We start from the raw sequence: 21,987 nt of genomic DNA on the forward strand, positions 1-21,987 counted from the left end.
AATGCCCAACTACAGCAGCCTGGTGGAAGTGCTGCCCTGAAGAAGCAGAGTAAACTTTTCATAAACCGACTTAACATCGGTTTATGATCATCATAATAGCTGTCTGGAGCTGAGGACGTCTTCTGCTGCAGTAGTGCATGCCTACAGTTACCTTCATATATTCAAGAATTCATGATCCCCCTCAATAGCCTAGAGCCAATGAGAATGGTCACTAGTGGGACATCACAGAACTTGACCTCAACGCTGTGGTGAGTCAGTCGGCATTCCAGTGGTCACAGGTGTACTGTATTCAAAGAATATGCGACTGCCTACCTTTGGTCATCCAAGGACCTAGTGCGCACCAGTACACATGGATGAGAAATGAATTAGTATATTGAACCAGTCCTGATACTGGATGTTGACTGTGGCTTTTGACCACCAGCATCATGAATTTGGAGTTCCGGAACACAGGCTCCTGTAACTACTTTAGTTCTTCTTTTCAATGAATTTCTCAATTAACCTATCAGTGGACTCTTCACCTTTGTATTCAATGGTTTTTGTTTTTTGGGCCTGAACCACATCAAGATACTGTGACAACTTCCCGAATGCAAAAGTGTCATCTGCAATGTCACTGGACTTTTTAAAAGGGGGTTTTGGGAAGATGTGCTGAACAACAGCAGCTAGGATCTTGCAACTTAAGTCCTGGTGCAATGCACTCTAAATGTACAGGGACTGGCATTGCTCAAGAGCCTACAGGTACTTCAGGGACCTTCATCTGTATCTATAAACTATTAAAATACCGAACTATGGATCAAAGACCCAGTAATCTACTTGCATCCTTTTCTGTGACGTTGAATCTGTGAGTTCCCAAATACATATCAATTTAAATGCCTTTTCAGTAGCATTGTAGTCATACCCTGTGTTCTGCACACCTATTTTTGTGTCATGTTGCATAATTGGTATACTAAAGAACATTTTCTTTGCATTCATGAATCTGGGTTCTGCGTTCTTTACTAAGAGCTATTGTGTTGACTGTTGAATTCTGAGTCTCTAAACTCCCGCCACCTCCCTGAGTAAGCATTATACTACTCACCTTGCTATCCTGACCAACGTTCCCTCTAACTTTTTCTTTTGTGTGTGGTAATAAGCATTTCTCTGCACTGCAGCCAAAACAGCGTACGTCAAATGCATGAACAACTCACAATGTAAGCAAGTGTAGTGCTTGAGCTACCAAAGTCAGAAGGGTCTGGCACTTCAAATATGTTTGAAATTAAGTGCAAATGGGTCATTTTAACTCACTCCAATTTGCACTTAATAATCACATTTGTCAGATATTCGAATGTATTTGCATCATACAATAAAATGATCATACCACCACCACCATGATTTTTACTCCACTAGCACCTGCACTCAGCAGGCACAGAAATGACAGAACTCAAATGTTTTTACTATTAAATCCATTTAATTTAAATATTGTGGGAGAGCATTCAGCAGAGTTCTCAAGTTTTTGCAGGTCAGGCATATGTGCTGATTCAGTCATGTTTGCTTATTACCATTGCTTAACTTGTCGTTTCCACAATAATATAAAAGAAAGACTGCAAGTGCTAGAATGCACAGTTAAAAAGAGGACGGGATGAGCTAGTTATGCCTGACAATGGACAACAGGAGATGATCTAGCTATACCTGACACTAGACAACAGAAGATGAGCTAGCTATGCCCGACACTATACAACAGGAGATGAGCTAGCTATGCCTGACACTAGACAACAGGAGATGAGCTAGCTATGCCCGACACTGGACAACAGGAGATGAGCTAGCTATGCCTGACACTAGACAACAGGAGATGAGCTAGCTATGCCCGACACTGGACAACAGGAGATGAGCTAGCTATGCCTGACACTAGACAACAGGATGTTTATGCACCTGCAGCACTGACTTGGAAGCTGACATATACATTGCTTGCTACATATTTTACCACACTACTTGTGTAATAATTGCCATACCTGATCCTACTAATGTTCCTTAATTAAATTAAGCATGGTCAGCACCTCCCACTTTCCAATTTCCAGCCTCCGGTCCCCAGTTTTCTTCGGTTGCAGATACTGCCTTATATCAAATTCAAAAGGTAAAGTGATAAAACGAGCTATGGATACGTTCGGTGTGTTCACTTGCTCTTCAAACAAGATAATGCAACATGCAATTCCACCCCACTGCACAAACCCGAACATATAAATAATAGGAAGCCATAAATAGTTTTTTTTCAGCTTTGCAGAACTTTGCAAAAAGAATATTGATAAGGTATGATATGATTTAGAGCTGCTTAAGTTTATTGCAAGTGCTAAAAGATGCTAAAATGAATGTTTTCACTCTGCCCGCCCTTGCATCTTACCGAGCATCCCTCCTAATTTGATGACTGCTGAAAATCCGCTTGACAACTATGCGTTGTCAATAGCTGCTGATTAAAGGGATCACTTAATAAGCTGAAACTCCCCTGCCTAAAGCACATTGTCTTCAGAACTCAAAGGCCCAGATTTAAGAAGGCCTAGCGCTTCCTTGGCCCCACATTACCCTAATTTTTTACGACGCAAATGTGAGTCAACGAGGCCAAATTTGCCGCGCCATATTTACAAAGTGGCACAATGCATGTGGAGAATTAAAAGTAACGCTGCATATAATGCATTGCCACTTTTCTGAAATTTGGGCCTAAATATTTTTCAAGGTGCAGTAGATGCAACATTCACAATACACACCACAGGCCAAATATATCGAAAGGCAGTTTTGCATTTCCTAAATAGCAACTCTATAGAAATCGCTATTTAGGAAATGCAAAATGATATGTATGAATTTACCAATTTCCTAATAGCGATTCATACAGAGTAGGAGTCGCAATTAGGGAATCCCATAGCCTTTATACCAATGGGCCTGTTTTGCATTTCTTAAATAGCCATTTTCAATAAGAAATGGCTATTTGGGAAATGCAAAACCAAGGGTGGCTTTGGGCAATAGGCTCCCCTGTGATGCACTCCAAAAAGTGGTGCACATGTAGAGCACACGCATGCCGTAGGGGCATGTGAGTGCTCCATTGCTCTTTAAAAAAAAAATTTTTTTTAAATTGCACATGATTACCATTGACTTGGAGTCGATGGTAATTGTGTTTCCTAAATGCTCAATACGCATTTAAGAAATGCTTTATACATGTGCTTTGGAAATCGCAAATAGGAAATCCCTATTTGCAATTTCCTATTTGGTGATCACAAAATGAGAGTTCTACTGGGTTGAAATCGCATTTTGTGATTCCATAAAGTGCTTTGTACATCTCAAAAGCCAATTTAGCATGTCTTAATGGCACGAAATAGTGATTCGGATCATTAAGAAATGCTAAATGGCTTTGTACACCTGGCCCCATGCCTTTTAAAATACAGCACCACTCTCGCAAATTAATGGGTTAAAAATAATCTGCTGTATAAATCTTTTTTCGGAGGCACACTATCGTCTGAAATTAGGATTGAACTACCCACTAGCGTTCTGTCATTCAAAGTAAACATGTACAGTCAGTCAGGGTGTTAAGTATAATGAAGCTTGGAATCAACAATTGCTACTACGTGAACTAAATAGGCAGATGAAGCACGTTGAGAATACAAAGGGCAAAACCTGAGTAATTCCAGAGGAACACAGGTAAATTTGCAATTGAATGACACACACTTTTCTACCTCGAGCAAAACATGTGAAATGCCACTCTTGGTTCTTTTGAATATTAGGCAGTGCACCTACAATTTAAGGGAATTTTTCATACCTGGGCCTAGGTGCCACTTCGCCTGCAGCACTAGAGAGCACTCGCGTCAACCCCTCCTGGTTAAGAGCTGATGTTATTACCCTGCTCAACCTGATGAGTTGCAATATAGTTTAAATCATAGCCTGCATTTTGTGGTACTTTCAGTCAGTATTAATCCTTGAACATGGCATACTCAAGAGACTATAATGGTGTAGCTGGGGTGCATGCTATTATACAAGCAGATGTTCTCAGCCTTAGATGAAAACATGCTGGTTTGGTTAACATGGAGGTTCGTGACAATATCCCCTGTTTATTTTCCCAGTCACGTACATCCCAGCTTGCGAAAGGACACTTTTGCGAATCGATCCGCAGGAACACATTTATAGATTGTCCACTGCAATATCCATCAGGATTAGGACCTTCATTGTTTCTCATTTGCACGTTCTCAAATTTCAAAGTGAAAATCTAAAGGGAGACGTTCACACCTCCACCCTAAAGAACAAGTATGGGATGGGAGCACAGTACCTGTTCCAGTCCTGGTGATGTGGCAATGATATGCTGCTCTTGTTTCTGGGCTGGGCGGTTAGGTGTCAGCTTCTTAATAACTCACACAAAAGACCCCAGCATCTCTCCCACAGAGCTAAATTAGGGAACAGGAGATGAATTCAAAAGTCACCTGCTTCTGCATTGAAATGCATGTTTTAGTGCCCCACCCTTCTCAGAGATCACTCACAGAGCAGTGAGTTAAGGCGCACCGAGAGAAAAACTGACTTTCAAGCCACCTATTTAAATGGGCTCTTGGCGAAGTCTCTCTTTGTGTGTGTGTTTTTTAATTTCCATACTTTTCTAATTAGATAGTTTTTGGGTCTGCAATACCTCCTGATCCATTCATCTGATTTTCCTCATTTTTGCGTTATGGCATTTTTTTTCTCCTTTCACTGGTTTGATTTTTTCAATGATAATGTTGCTTTTCATTTTTATACATGCACCACGTGCATTTTTCTAGTGGACGATGTTTCTGTGATCAAGAGTAATCATATTGTTCATCACAGGAACCAGCTTACATACTAGAAACCAGAATGCTTTGGCTTTAAGTGGGCTCAACCACATCTCATTGAAATTAAAGCCTCTCGGCCCTGCAACATAACAATCTGATTTCCTACAATATGGAGTAGCCCTAGTAGTTGGTCTCAATATCTTCCTCACAGCCATATTCTTGGAGAAAAGCACGGAATCCATTCTAGCTGTGATACAGTGCACTCAGAAACCAAATGGAGGGTCTACCACTGAGGGAATAACAGTGGGTAATGCAGGATGTTATCAGTCTGGCAATGTTAAATTCAAATGCAGTGTGGCAGTATCATTGTCGCCAACAGTGATGAACAGCTTATCTGTAGACAACGGGTCCTTGATCTGTCCAGAAAGAAGCACACAGCACACCAGACCTCAAGGCAGTGCTAAATCTCTTCCTGCTGGAGATGCTTAAGGGCAGTGAAAGAAAGAAGAAGACATCTGTGGAAAACAGAGACCGGCATGCTGAGACTGAATGTTCAGAAACTGGCACCCCTGCTTGGACAGGTAGCTTTTCAGGGAGCCCATTGAATGCTTCACATTTGGAATAACTCACTGCATTATGCCCATATCCCTACAGGTCTGTAGAACAACCTCCTTAGTATGATGGGTGTTAGACCATTCAGCCTTAGGGAGGTCTTCCACCAAACTGTTTGTCTATATACCCCCATATTTGTGCGGAAATTCATTTTTGTATGCCTTAGGACTCTGTCACTTTACCACTGCTGACCAGTCCTAAAGTGCTTGCGCTGACTCCCGTAAAACATGGCTAAATTGGCTTACACCTAATTGGCATATTTAATTTACTTACACTTCCCTTATAGAATGGTACACTATATAGTCAGGGCCTGTAAATTAAATGCTTCTGCAGGACATATTGTACCATCCACTTAAGTAGCCCCTTAAAACATGGCCCGGTCTGCCATTGCAGCCTGAATGCAGTTTTAAACTGCCAATTCAACCTGGAAATATAAACCCCTTGCCAAGTATTAAACACTCCTTTAATTGCATACATGGCACTCCCAATGTAGGCCCTAGGTAGCCCATAGGGCAGGATGCATTGTAATAAAAATATTAGACATATACTTTTAAGTTTTTGTATGTCCTGTTAGTGAAAAACTCTGATATTCGTTTCTTACTACTGTGAGGTCTCTCTGCCCCATACGATAACATTTGGTTGCATCATTACATTTAATAGTACTAACCTTTGCTTGGTGACAGATAAGCAGTTCATTCTTAGTATCTATAAAATAGTAATTCAAAATCCTCTTTAATGGTAAGGTTGTATTTTAAATTTCATTTCGAAAATGCCACTTTTAAAAAGTTGGCATTTTCCTGCCTATAGCCATTTGGTGCCGGCATCCTCCCTTGGGTACATCAGTGGGTGTAACTGACAGACTTTGGAAATTCCTCCTAAACAGTCACACAATAGAGGGATATTTCAATGGGCCATCTGCTGACAGGATGATGTGTGGGTGGAACTGAGCATGCAACTGAAAAGGCTGTGCTCTGCCTTCACACAAAGGGGTTGTCACTTTCACATTGTCTCTGCAGCCAGCTTGGCACCGGGGCATGAGAGTCAGGAAATTTCAAGCATTTCAAAGAGGAACCTCTAGAAACTTCTCCAAACTTCACACAAGTCACCAGTTATAATAATAGGGCGCTCAAACCTGCTTTTCAGTTCACTTTCTTGACCTGCAGAAAGACTCTGAGGGGACTGTCTGCTGCCTTTATCTTCTGTGTACTCCACAAGACTGCTTTGCTGCACCTGCTTGATTTGCTGTCAGTAACCAGCTTTGAACCCTCAGAGGCCTGCACTGCTGCTTGAGCCCTGCTTCTTTATCTGAAGCCAGGACTACCAAAAGTGACCCAAAGGGCTAGTTAACGGCCTCCTGTTCAGAGTCATAGAGACATAACAGGCTCGCACCATCCTGAACCTGTACCGGGACACAGCCTAAGTGAGTCCTAAACCCTCAAGTGGTGCCTCTCCCAGTCTTGGCCCCTTGGCAGTGATGTTAAAGTGCCCAGATTACCCAAATCCAAAATGTGGGACTTCGAACATTTTTGGTTAAAAAATGCAATGAGAACCAAGGGAAAACCAGTATCAACCTGCTCGCCGATCCACCCAAGGAGCATCACCTGTCAACTTGACTTTGCAGCTGCTTCTGCTACGTTCTTCTCTGCAGCAGCCAATCCTGTTTAGCAGTCCTTCACCAAAGGGGTAGCCAAAATCCTGGAACTGCCTTTGGCTACAGCCTCCTGCTTATCCTGCTAGAGATTTTCAACTTCCAAAAAAGTGACTAAGTCTGAACGTAGATATCTTCATCATGACTTCATCCAGTAGCTTCCGTACGATGACGCTCCCTCCTCGGTCACCACCTGCAGCCTTGCCCCACTGAACTTTACCTCCTCAGAACTTTTTCTCCAAAATGTCTTCTAAGTCCTAAGGTAAGCGCAGACCGGACACAATTCACTTTTTTATATCTGACCTGTGCTCCATTACAATTGGCCATTTTTTTGATTATCATCCTGTCTCGCCGAACTAATTGTCCCTGGGTGGCAATTTTATCTTTGAGGCACTAGTTTTTGCTAAACACTTTAAAAAATGTTAACTCCAAGTTTACTGATTGGATTTTTGTCATTTTGGTGTAAAATTATGTATTACAATTTACTCTATTTTTCTAAAATGGTGTAGGAAGTTTCCTGTGTTGTGCTATCACTTTATTACTGTTTGTGTGCTACATGAATACTTTACACATTTCCTCTAAGTTAAGCCTGACTATTTCTTGTGGCAAGCTATGCAGAGTTAAGTGTAGGTTAAATTTGTGATGTTTTGTGGTTCACACTGAAAGGGTTTTTGGTTGTTACTCGACCAGGGCTCACACCAGTCAACCAATAACCCAATTCCTTGCAATAGTGCCCGGAGTGTGCGTCATTTTTTAGCGTGAACCCCTTCCTTGCGTTAATGAGATGCAAGGGAGGCGTTCCCGTCTAAAAAAATGACTCCCAGGCCTTTACGTGGAATTTATACTCCCGGGCAAAAGTGACGCCCGGGAGTGGGCGTGGCCAAAAACGGCGCATTTGCGCCGCTTTTTAACGCCTGGGTCAGGGATGGCGTTAAGGGACAAGTGGGCTCAAAATGAGCCCAGAGTGCCCTCCCCTGCCCCCAGGGACCCCCCCTGCCACCCTTGCCCACCCCAGGAGGACACCCAAGGACGGAGGGACCCATCCCATGGGCATTAAGGTAAGTTCAGGTAAGTATTTTTTAATTTATTTTTTGTGGCATAGGGGGGCCTGATTTGTGCCCCCCTACATGCCACTATGCCCAATGACAGAAGTCCCCTGGGCAGGGGCCTCCCCCATCGCGCGCTAAGCATTTCTCTTTCAATCACGTGGGGGAGGCCCGGAGGGGCTTCAAAGGGAAGGAAATGTATTTCCTTCCCTTTGAAGTCTCTCCGAGGGTTTCAAAAGCCGGATTGCTTGCAATCCGGCTTTTGAAACCCCACTTGACACCAGGGATTTTTTTTTTGTTGGTGATATTGTCATAAGGGAGCGACCCCTTGGGCAAGGGTCGCTCCCAGGGGGGCATGTTTTCGGGAAGGCCTTTTCTGCCCCCCCCCCCTATTTATTTATTTTTACGTTTTTTTTTTTTTTTTAGGTGGGGAGCGACCCCTTAGGCAAGGGTCGCTCCCCTTGGGGGAAAATTATATTTAGGCCATTTCTGCCCCCCTTGGTGTCACTAGACACCAGGGAGTTTTTTCTTTGCGTGAATTTCACGCAAGGGGAGCAAACCCTTAGGCAAGGGTCGCTCCCTGGGGGGGCAATTTATTTTAGGCCATTTCTGCCCCCCCTGCCTATTATTAGACCGATCTGCCCCCGGGGGGGCAGAAACCTCTATGCGCCAGGGCAAAAAAATGTGTGTGTTTTTTTTTGTTTGTTTGTTTCTTTTTTTAGAAATGGGGAGCGACCCATCTGGCAAGGGTTGCTCCCCTGGGGGGCAAATTGTATTTATGCCATTTCTGCCCCCCTTGGGGGCAGATTGGCCAATTTTAGGTCAATCTGCCCCCAAGGGGGCAGAAACCACTAGGCACCTGGGATTTGTTTTTTGGCGCCAATGTCACGCAGGGGGAGCGACCCCGTAGGAAAGGGTCACTCCTGGGAGGGGTTGGGGGGGAAATTTATTTTAGGCCATTTCTGCCCCCCCTGGGGGCAGATACCTCTAGGCGCCAGAGCAAAATTTTATTTTTGTGTTTCTTTTTTTTGTTTGTTTGTTTTTTTAGACATGGGTAGCGAACCATCAGGCAAGGGTCGCTGCCCTGGGGGGCAAATTGTATTTAGGCCATTTCTGCCCCCCTTGGGGACAGATTGGCCGATTTTAGGTCAATCTGCCCCCAAGGGGGCAGAAACCACTAGGCACCTGGGATTTGTTTTTAGGCGCCAGTGTCACGCAGGGGGAGGGACCCCGTAGGCAAGGGTCGCTCCCGGGAAGGGAGGTGGGGGTTGGGGGGGGCAAATTTATTTTAGGCCATTTCTGCCCCCCCTGTCGGCAGATCGGCCTATTATTAGGCCGATCTGCCCCCGGGGGGGGGGGCAGAAACCTCTAGGCACCAGGGCAAAAAAAAAATTATGTTTTTTTTTTGTTTGTTTCTTTTTTTAGAGATGGGGAGCGACCCATCAGGCAAGGGTCTCTCCCCTGGGGGAAAATTGTATTTAGACCATTTCTGCCCCCTGGGAGCAGATTGGCCGATTTTAGGTCAATCTGCCCCCAAGGGGGCAGAAACCACTAGGCACCGGGGCCGGCTGAGCTAGAGGCCAAACTCCACAGGTAGGCACTTTGCAAAAAACACCTCCGTTTTCTGTGAAAAAATATGTTGTGTCCACGTTGTGTTTTGGGCCATTTCCTTTCGTGGGCGCTAGGCCTACCCACAGAAGTGAGGTACCATTTTTATCGAGAGACTTAGGGGAACGCTGGGTGGAAGGAAATTTGTGGCTCCTCTCAGATTCCAGAACTTTCTGCCATAGAAATGTGAGGAACATGTGTTTTTTTAGCCAAATTTTGAGGTTTGCAAAGGATTCTAGGTAACAGAACCTGGTCCGAGCCCCACAAGTCACCCCATCTTGGATTCCCCTAGGTTGGTAGGTTTCCCTAGGTGCCGGCTGAGCTACAGGCCAAAATCCACAGGTAGGCACAGTTTTTTTTTCAAAAAATGGGATGTGTCCACGTTGCGCTTTGGGCCATTTCCTGTCGCGGGCGCTAGGCCTACCCACACAAGTGAGGTATAATTTTTATCGGGAGACTTGGGAGAACGCTGGGTGGAAGGAAATTCGTGGCTCCTCTCAGATTCCAGAACTTTCTGCCACAGAAATTTGAGGAACATGTGTTTTTTTAGCCACATTTTGACGTTTGCAAAGGATTCTGGGTAACAGAACCTGATCCGAGCCCCGCAAGTCACCCCTCCTTGGATTCCCCAGGTCTCTAGTTTTCAGAAATGCACAGGTTTGGTAGGTTTCCTTAGGTGCCGGCTGAGCTAGAGGCCAAAATCTACAGGTAGGCACTTCGCAAAAAACACCTCTGTTTTCTTTCAAAAATTTGGATGTGTCCACGTTGCGCTTTGGGGCGTTTCCTGTCGCGGGCGCTAGGCCTACCCACACAAGTGAGGTATCATTTTTATCGGGAGACTTGGGGGAACGCTGGGTGGAAGGAAATTTGTGGCTCCTCTCAGATTGCAGAACTTTCTGCCACAGAAATGTGAGGAACATGTGTTTTTTTAGCCAAATTTTGAGGTTTGCAAAGGATTCTGGGTAACAGAACCTGGTCCGAGCCCCGCAAGTCACCCCATCTTGGATTCCCCTAGGTCTCTAGTTTTCAGAAATGCACAGGTTTGGTATGTTTCCCTAGGTGCCGGCTGAGCTAGAGGCCAAAATCTACAGGTAGGCACTTCGCAAAAAACACCTCTGTTTTCTTTCAAAAATTTGGATGTGTCCACGTTGCGCTTTGGGCCATTTCCTGTCGCGGGCGCTAGGCCTACCCACACAAGTGAGGTATCATTTTTATCGGGAGACTTGGGAGAACGCTGGGTGGAAGGAAATTCGTGGCTCCTCTGAGATTCCAGAACTTTCTGCCACAGAAATTTGAGGAACATGTGTTTTTTTAGCCACATTTTGACGTTTGCAAAGGATTCTGGGTAACAGAACCTGATCCGAGCCCCGCAAGTCACCCCTCCTTGGATTCCCCAGGTCTCTAGTTTTCAGAAATGCACAGGTTTGGTAGGTTTCCTTAGTAGGCACTTCGCAAAAAACACCTCTGTTTTCTTTCAAAAATTTGGATGTGTCCACGTTGCGCTTTGGGGCGTTTCCTGTCGCGGGCGCTAGGCCTACCCACACAAGTGAGGTATCATTTTTATCGGGAGACTTGGGGGAACGCTGGGTGGAAGGAAATTTGTGGCTCCTCTCAGATTGCAGAACTTTCTGCCACAGAAATGTGAGGAACATGTGTTTTTTTAGCCAAATTTTGAGGTTTGCAAAGGATTCTGGGTAACAGAACCTGGTCCGAGCCCCGCAAGTCACCCCATCTTGGATTCCCCTAGGTCTCTAGTTTTCAGAAATGCACAGGTTTGGTAGGTTTCCCTAGGTGCCGGCTGAGCTAGAGGCCAAAATCTACAGGTAGGCACTTCGCAAAAAACACCTCTGTTTTCTTTCAAAAATTTGGATGTGTCCACGTTGCGCTTTGGGGCGTTTCCTGTTGCGGGCGCTAGGCCTACCCACACAAGTGAGGTATCATTTTTATCGGGAGACTTGGAGGAACGCTGCGTAGAAGGAAATTTGTGGCTCCTCTCAGATTCCAGAACTTTCTGCCACAGAAATGTGAGGAACATGTGTTTTTTTAGCCAAATTTTGAGATTTGCAAAGGATTCTGGGTAACAGAACCTGGTCCGAGCCCCGCAAGTCACCCCATCTTGGATTCCCCTAGGTCTCTAGTTTTCAGAAATGCACAGGTTTGGTAGGTTTCCCTAGGTGCCGGCTGAGCTAAAGGCCAAAATCTACAGGTAGGCACTTCGCAAAAAACACCTCTGTTTTCTTTCTAAAATTTAGATGTGTCCACGTTGCGCTTTGGGGCGTTTCCTGTCGCGGGCGCTAGGCCTACCCACACAAGTGAGGTATAATTTTTATCGGGAGACTTAGGGGAACGCTGCGTGGAAGGAAATTTGTGGCTCCTCTCAGATTCCAGAACTTTCTGCCACAGAAGTGTGAGGAACATGTGTTTTTTTAGCCAAATTTTGAGGTTTGCAAAGGATTCTGGGTAACAGAACCTGGTCCGAGCCCCGCAAGTCACCCCATCTTGGATTTCCCTAGGTCTCTAGTTTTCAGAAATGCACAGGTTTGGTAGGTTTCCCTAGGTGCCGGCTGAGCTAGAGGCCAAAATCTACAGGTAGGCACTTCGCAAAAAACACCTCTGTTTTCTTTCAAAAATTTGGATGAGTCCACGTTGCGCTTTGGGGCGTTTCCTGTCGCGGGCGCTAGGCCTACCCACACAAGTGAGGTATAATTTTTATCGGGAGACTTAGGGGAACGCTGCATGGAAGGAAATTTGTGGCTCCTCTCAGATTCCAGAACTTTCTGCCACAGAAGTGTGAGGAACATGTGTTTTTTTAGCCAAATTTTGAGGTTTGCAAAGGATTCTGGGTAACAGAACCTGGTCCGAGCCCCGCAAGTCACCCCATCTTGGATTTCCCTAGGTCTCTAGTTTTCAGAAATGCACAGGTTTGGTAGGTTTCCCTAGGTGCCGGCTGAGCTAGAGGCCAAAATCTACAGGTAGGCACTTCGCAAAAAACACCTCTGTTTTCTTTCAAAAATTTGGATGTGTCCACGTTGCGCTTTGGGGCGTTTCCTGTCGCGGGCGCTAGGCCTACCCACACAAGTGAGGTATCATTTTTATCAGGAGACTTGGGGGAACATAGATTAGCAAAACAAGTGTTTATGCCCCTTGTCTTTCTCTTCATTTTTTCCTTCCAAATATAGGAGAGTGTGTAAAAAAAGACATCTATTTGAGAAATGCCCTGTAATTCACATGCTAGTATGGTCACCGCGGAATTCAGAGATGTGCAAATAACCACTGCTCCTCAACTCCTTATCTTGTGCCCTTTTTGGAAATACAAAGGTTTTCTTGATAGCAATTTTTTACTCTTTCTATTTCAGCAAATGAATTGCTGTATACCCGGTATAGAATGAAAACGCACTGCAGGGTGGAGCTCATTTATTGGCTCTGGGTTCCTCGGGTGCTTGATGAACCTACAAGCCCTATATATCCCCGCAACCAGAGGAGTCCAGCAGACGTAACGGTATATTGCTTTCGATAATCTGACATTGCAGGGAAAAGTTACAGAGTAAAACATACAGAAAAAATGATGTTTTTTTCACCTCAATTTCAATATTTTTCTTTTTCAGTTGTTATTTTCTGTAGGAAACCCTTGTAGGATCTACCCCTTGCTGAATTCAGAATTGTGTCTACTTTTCAGAAATGTTTAGGTTTCTGGGATACAGCATTGGTTTCATGCCCATTTCTGTCATTGACTGAAAGGAGGCTGAAAGCACAAAAAATTGCAAAAATGGGGTATGTCCCAGCAAAATGCCAAAATTGTGTTGAAAAATTGGGTTTTCTGATTCAAGTCTGCCTGTTCCTGAAAGCTGGGAGGCTGCTGAGTTTAGCACCGCAAACCCTTTTTTGATGCCTTTTTCAGGGGAAAAACCACAAGCCTTCTTCTGTAGCCACTTTTCCAATTTTTTGAAAAAAACTACATTTTCACTATATTTTGGCCAATTTCTTGGCCTCCTTCAGGGGAACCCACAAAGTCTGGGTACCTCTAGAATCCCTAGGATGTTGGAAAAAAAGGACGCAAATTTGGCTTAGTTAGCTTATGTGGACATAAAGTTATGAGGACCTAAGCGCGAACTGCCCCAAATAGGCAAAAAAAGGCCTGGCACAGGAGGGGGAAAAGGCCTTGCAGCGAAGGGGTTAAAGAGAATTTTAAATTACAATCCTATAGAGACGAAGCATGATATTTCCACTTGTCCCCAAAAAAAAGTTATCACTTATGTAATGTAATGAGGTAACCCAATGTTGTCCTATGACAGAGGCATGCCTCACAATAGTGAAAAACTAATTAAGTACTTTTCAATACCAGGGCATGTGAAACTTAAAAGTACGTATTCAACTTTCGAAACACAATGCACCACATCATAGGGGCTGTTTAGGGCCTACCCTAGAGGTGATTCATATATATTAAAGTAGTGGTTTAGTGCTGGCAAAAGGTATTTTTTGCCAGGTCAAATTATCAATTAATAACTGCACATACAGGCTGAATGGCAGTCCTGAGACATGTTTTAAAGGGCTACTTAAGTGGGTGGCACAATAAATGCTGCAGGGCCACTAGTATCATTTAATTTACATGCACTGGGTACATGTTGTACCAATTTACTAGGGACGTATAAGTAAATTAAATGTGCAAATTGGGTTAAGCCAATGTATGATGTCTAGAGGAGTGAATACAAGCAATTTAGCAGTGATCAGCAGTGGTAAGGTGCACAGAATCCCAAGGCCAACAAAAATGAATTCCAGTAAACAAGGGATGATAAAGCAAAAATGTCAGGGCTAACACATATGATTTCAGAGAAAGTTTGTTTTGGAAAGCAATCTTGTGAACCACTACAAAGCACCAGGAAGGAGGATAAGTTCAAAGGAATGGAATGGTTTTATTGGTAAGAAATGAACAGAAGGAAGTTAGCAGATAGTGTGATGTGTGTGCTATAAAGAGATGCATGACATTACAATGCATGCCTTTACCACACATTTTCATTCACTACAATTAAAACTACATTTACCATGGATACCTTTACCGTGCATACTGTTATCACCACATCACAATACATTTCTTTTTCCACAATTTACATTTTAAAACATTAATTTCGTAACAGAAGTAATTTAAAACATTTACCCAAAATAACTAAGCAAAAATTAAACTTTTTTATATTATTTCGAAAATTGCCCCTACCAAGATGACAGACCAGCATAGATTTAGTCATGTTTTCAAGTGAAAGAATCGAGCTTTATGATGCATATTTCTGTAATTATTATAGGTTTCACCTTACAAACAGTCCATATATCAGCATCCCCATTTTGTAATCTGTGTGTCATTAACGAATGAAGTGACTTCACACTCTTGAGCGAACAACAGTGGCTGACTGACTTTGTTTTCATAGTGCCACCAAGTGCTGAACGTAAGTATTATTTCACAAAAAAATTAGTACATTTTCTAAAATAATTGTAATGACAGTTATATATTTTTTTCCAGTGCTTTTCAGAAAATTGTCCAAATACTTCGCCCAGACCAGGACATCACTATTACATGAGAAATAAACAAAGAACATAATTTTTAATAATAAAGTAGGTTACCTTTGAAATGTAAATATACTATTTCAAATAGTCTGGATTATTTTAAACAAAGAAATGTACTTTTTTTTAATGGTTATATCTGCCAACTATGAGAATGTGCTAAACACTGGCAGGGGGTCAGACTTACTATTCCCAACTCCATCCTGTGCTTCTAACCTCTACCCTCTGCAAGCTCGGGGAAGGTGCTGGACACTGGAAGGAGGGCAGATTTCCTATTTTTAACTCTGCCCTGTGCCAACTTGGTGAAGGTGCAGGACACTGGTGGAGGTAGATTCACTATTCTAACCTCTACTCTGTGCAATCTCTGTGAAGGTGCTGGACACTGGGTGAAGAACATATTTACTATCCCAACTCCACCCTGTGCCAACTGGGGGAAGATGCTGGACACTGGCTACGGAGCAGGTTTACTATTCTAATATCTGCCCTGTACCAACCCAAGGAAGGTGCTGGAAACTGACTGGGCGTAGATTTACTATTCTAGCCCTTGCTCTGGATCAACTTGGAGAATGTGTTAGATACTGACTGGGGGAAGATTTACTATGCCCATCGCCACCCTGTGCCAACTCGGGAAGGTGATAAAATGTAATTTAAAAACAGATTAAACATTTTAATTTCTAATCTAAGCTGTATCTTTCTTTCAAAATACTAGATCACTGTAAAGCCATCCACTGAAAGAGTGAAGACAAGATTTGACAATAAAAAAACAACATCCTCATTCTGTAAGCAAACCCACTGGTAAACATCTCTTCAAATGATGCAAATAAAAATAATAAACACTTTTTCCACATTCCTACAGGAGAATAAAGAGAAATATACACATTTTTTCAATGAGGGAAAAAAAGATCTAAACATTACACTTATACCACACAACCACATAAAAACCACTACCAACATCCTTGTGAACCTCTTTTCAAAATACACATTTAAAGCCTAAAGTACACATCAAATAGTAAATAGTTACATATTTGATGCAAAAAATACACATTTAAGAACATTGTTTTTTTCACTTTCATAACAGAGCTAACAACATGGAAATCAGTACCATAAACATATTTTTTCAACAGATTTACAACTAACATTTCTTCTTTTTTTAGTTCTGCAAAAGAGAATAACTAACCACATTTTTTAGAAAAACCTACAGGATAACGTAAAGCATGTAAAACATTTGTAGATGCATAGTACCAACATTTTCTCCTCGTCTATATTTTAGGCAAACATGGAAATGCAAGGCAAGTCGCATGCACCCATTCTAAGACAGGAAATAAAGTTCTCAAATATGGTGGGTACCTTTAGTGTAAGGAAAGACCTACTGAGCCCAAGAGTATTCGGAGGTTTGTGGACTACTTCTCAATCAGTTGCTAAGGCAGAGCTGTTAAACTTTGTGACATACTTGAAAAAACTACAGAGCACAACCACTCTGCCTCTGTAGTTGGAAGTGGGAGAAATGTACAACCATTAATGCACTTGGTGGCACCGCCAATGAACCATGTGGCTCAGTATTGAGGGAGGTAGCCCAGAATATCCCCATGCATGTTGCTAGTTGTATGCCACCATTCCTAATCTTAGAAGAACATAAAAAGCACATGAGTAATCCCAATCTAACAACTCCTCATTCCTACTCTTATATTAACATTCACCTAAAACTAACAGAAGTGTTTCAACCACAAACCTCCTCTTTTCTATACAAACAAATCCTCTATTCTAACCTTTGCAACCCTTGATAACACATTCACTTTAGAAAACAGTGACATTTGTATGATGAATGACCCCTCTAATTCCACGCCTCATCTATCCACCTGAATTTACACAATACATAATAAAAACATAGATCACACTACTATCCCACTGATTTATTGTTTAGTCCCCCACAAGCAATCCTCAACCTATATTGAGTTTTTATAAGAGTTATCAAATCAAAACAAGAGAAAAAAGTCCTAGGGAAATAATAATTGATTTTTAATTACAGTTGATTAACACCATTGTTAAACTTTACCCAAATACTCAAATTCAAGGATGTTTTTTCACTTTTCCCAGGCTTATTTGAAACAAATTCAAATACAGTTGCTAACTGAGGAAAACATGTCACACACTAACCTACAATTCAAAAAAAGAAAGTTGGGGGGTGTCGCCTGACTGGCAATGGAGTAGGAGCGGTGAGCTCGAGCTCCTCTGCCCTAGAGAGGCCCCAGGGCTAATTACCCTGCTGAATCAAGCCTACAGGACACATAGTAGCTGGGACATTCTCCTGTGTCATCGAGTGGCAGACTGCTCCCATTATACATCAGACTCCAGGGGTGCGTTGATCCTTATCAGAAAGGCATTACCATTTCATGTTGCACGCACATGGACAAAAGCACAGGGTTGCTATTTGGAAGTATTAGTAAAATACAAAGACGAAAACATGTTGCTGAATAACGTATGTGCCCCCCGGGTACTCCAATCAGTGACACTTCAGGAAGTAGGGACCACACTGATGGAAGCCCACCAGCATTGACAGTAAGAGCGGGGGACTTCAATCTTACACTAAACACACACCTAGACAGGCACAGCACAAGACCAGAAGGAGAGATAACCAGAGGGAAATTAATGAGCTTCATGCGAGCACTTGGGATGGGTGATATATGGTAATCTCTGCAGGGTGATGGAAGAGGGTACTCCTTTTACTGAGGAGCACATGACATGCACTCAAGACAAGATTACTTTTTCACAAAAGGCAACTTGCTGCTGAGGTTTAGCAAAGCAAAATATCTGTCCAGTTGGATCAGTGATCACTTGCCGTTACGAGTCACACTGTCCATTAATAGAAGGAAGCCACAGGGAGAATGGTGGATGGAGACATGGTGCCTCTTGAATGCACAGAAAATTAAATGCCTAATTAAAGCCTCTACGCATTACTTTGAGGAAAACAAAGGTACTGTGCAGAACCCTGTGACACTTTGGGAAGCATGCAAACCAACACTTAAGGGGGTCATCACAGCTGGGGAAAGAAGAGACAGGAGAGCTCAACGCCATTGACTAGTCACACTGGAAAGGCAACTCGCCCAATCAGAGTGGGACTTTAAGGAATCCCCTGTACCTAGCATAAAAAAAGATGGACCTAAAGCGGTCTGAGTTTCCGTCCGTCACCAACTGTGAAGTCAAAACACTGTATCTGGCAAAACTAAAAAGGGTTTATGAAGTGGGGAATAAGAAAGGCAAATTGCAAAAAGAGGCCATGGCAGACAGGGAGCTAGCGGTTAAAACTGAGAGAGTGGTGACTGATGTTCAGAGCATCAGGGAAAATTTGCCACTTACCTAGAGAAATTCTATGATGTGCAAACACACACCCCATAGAAAGAGGTACTTGCTTTTATAGATGACTGTCCCATGAGACGGTTGTGACCGCAGCAAACAGCGGGGTTGAAAACTGACATTGTAGTAGAGGAGGTGGTTTTAGCGATGAGACAGATGCAATCTTGCAAGACAACCACGCCACAGACTGTCCAGAAGGATGGCAGCACCATCACACGCAGCCTTCAAGGCGGCATTTACGGAAGGTCGACTGCCAGAAGATATGCAGCTGATGACGATCATGCCCGTACCTAGGGCTGGGAAGTCCCTGTGAGGTCTGTGCTTCATACCGGCTGATTTCACTGCTGAACATGGATATTAAGGTCGGTGCTGAGATTCTTGTCCACTGATGAAAAGAGGTAATGACCGATCTGGTGTATCCAGACCAAAATGGGCTTATGGCTGGTCGCTCGACCAGGCTGAATCTGAGATGGCTGTGCAATAATCTGGCAGTGGCAAATGCCTCACCTGTGGGTGATTGCCTCATTAAATGTGAGTGAAGCCTTTGATTCTGTGGCATGGCCGAACCTCTTCAGGGTGCTGGGCAAGATAGGATTTAACCAAACTTTCTAAGATGGGTCATACTGTCTCTATTATAGGCCAACATCTTGAGGGAAAGTGAATAGTAACAACTCACGCATGTTTTGTATACGCCGAGGTACCCACTAGGGCTGCCCTCTTGTTTCAATGGTATTTGCTCTTGCTATAGAAGTGCTGGCTGAGTGGGTTAAAATAGATGCAGAAATCTGGTTCTGGCCGGGATGTAATCGATGGAATGAATGTATTTCATAATACGCCGATGATATCCTGCTATACCTGTCCACCCTGCTCTGACACTAGTTCAACTGAAAGATGCTTTTCCTATTTGTGGGAGTTTCTCCCACTTTGATATTAACTGTGACAAGTCCCTACTGTTTATGATAGGAGATTGGCAACTGGAGGAAACACCAGCAATGCCACTGGGAGTGGAGACCAATAAATTTAAATATCTTGGAATCTGGATCACTAAAACCCCTGATTTGCACTAAAAGGTGAACCTCAAACCCATGGTAAAACAGTTAAAGATGGATGTAAACCACTGGCAGGCACTACTGTTTTCGATGTTTGGGAAGGCGGCACTGTTTAAGATAGCAGCCCTCCCTAGACTTCTTTATATATTGCAGAATAGTCCCTACAAAAAAAACAGAAGCCCTGTTTACCAGGATAGATACACAGGTTTGGACGTTGTTGTGGATGGGTAGCCACCCCTGAATAGCACTGAGCATCCAACAACGTTCCAAATATGAGGATGGTATTCCTACATATATCTTCCTATTCAGGCCCTTCATGAGTTATCAAGTAGGGGTGATGAGTTTTGTTACAGATTGTGAAGCATTTACTTTATGAGTTAAGATGGTTATGTTGGTCAATATTTTAACTGATTTTGGGAAGTATATATGTTTGGTTTTGTTTTTAGGTATATTTTTGCAATTTTCATATTTTAATTAATTATTAAGGTGCTTTTTCTTAGGTGTCTATTTTGATTTAATATTTCTTCGCTAATATGGCCTTTTGAAGTTATCCTTCCTTTTCTTTTTTTTCCTTTTTCATTAATGGTTGATACACAGACAGATTGATATACTTAAATTCTACCTTTGCTTCTCTATTTTGTCATTACATATTTGTCTCCTGTGCTAGTATATGCTCCCTAAGATGTACTATCTATAAGATGTTGTGCAAGATAGATTGTTAGTTGAAGATTTTAGGTCTGAATTCAATGTTATATCTTTTCAAACTTTTCTAGGTGTTCTTTTTGTGTTGTGTTTTATTTTTGTTCTTGGGCCATCTATGTACTGCCCTGAAGAAGCGGATATTCAGCTAAACACGTTTTGGCAACTGCAATTGATGGCAACTACAGCTACGTCTTGTGGATAGATACATTTTGGCAACTATAATCAATATATGATGTACATGCTATGAACATTATAGGTGCAATTATGATGTACATGTAATTAATGTTATTGGTGCATTTCACTGCTGAAAATGTTATATGGGAAACAATTCTCATGATCAGATAGATGATAGACATAGTGATTTGTCTTGTTTGATATGATAAATTTGCATTACTTGAATAATATAATAATTATTTTTCAATTATTTAATATTTGTGGTGTATTTTTTTTTTTTTTTTTTTGTATAAATGTTTCTAGTATTGAGTATTTTCTCCCTACAATTCTGTGGTATAGTGGAATATTTAATCAGGGGTATAAACTGACTCTTGTGGGTGAAAGCGCAGGCCCACTTCTTAGTTATCCCATACTAACATTGAAAATATGAGGATGGCATTGCCTTGCCATGTGTCCACAAATATTATGAGGCAGCGCAAGAGAATGTAGTTCATGACTGGGAATACGTGGAGTCGGAAGACCCGGTGTATCATCAGGATAGATTGATTATGGATGGCAGGTGCTTCATGCATGGAGTGTATGGTGGTAGGTTATGACCTGGGGCATGCCCAGCCACTGGGATGGTAGTGGAAGTCTGGAAGAGACCGACCAGAGAAATGGAGTTTAAGAACAGACTAACCCCAAAGGCGTCAGTGTGGGAGGGTGCTCGCCTAGGTCCCATGGTAGCCTTACATGGTGTTCCAGGGTGGGACAATATTGGACTGCCCATGCTGGCGGATGTGTGGGATGCAAACTGACTTGTACCCTTTGATGCCTTGAGAAAAGAATACATAGAATGCCCGAGTCCCAGTGGCTACGATATTGACAATTGAGTCACGCCCTCTGATGCTGTGTATTGTTAGAAGAAGTAGATGTCCCACTGGAAAGAAGGTTACTTGATGAAAGGAAATAAACTGATTTTGCTGACATATAACACTTTTTTGTGCAATACCAAACCCATACTGCTGAAAATGTTAGACATATGGGGGAGGGATCTCGGAGATCTGCATGAGGAGGACTGGCCGGAGACCCTGGGGTTCCCCACAGAGGTGGTCATTAAAGCAAGATGCTGCCTAATCCTGATAAATATTTTCACACAGAGTTTACTATACATGCACACTACTGCATAAGATGGGCAGAGTGGAGGATGTACGTTGCATTCAAGGGTGTGGGCTAGACAGCACATTCTTCCATACACTCTGGAGCTGCCCCATTTGCGGGAATTCTGGGAGGAGGTGAGAGCCTCCCTAGAAAGGACAATGGGGCAGTTGCTGGAGCTACACCCTTGGCTAGTACTCCTGGGTGTATGGAGACCAACTGACCTCTCCCGTTATTGAAAGATCTTAGTGAACCTGACATGTGTGTCAGCAAAGTGTGATATTGCACAAAGGGGAGGATGGATAAGTTACTTACCTGTAAATCCTAGTTCTCTTCCCGGGGTATCCTCATCAAAGTCATAA

This window comes from Pleurodeles waltl, chromosome 5, assembly GCF_031143425.1.
Source record: "Pleurodeles waltl isolate 20211129_DDA chromosome 5, aPleWal1.hap1.20221129, whole genome shotgun sequence".
In the NCBI taxonomy this organism is placed as follows: Eukaryota; Metazoa; Chordata; class Amphibia; order Caudata; family Salamandridae; genus Pleurodeles; species Pleurodeles waltl.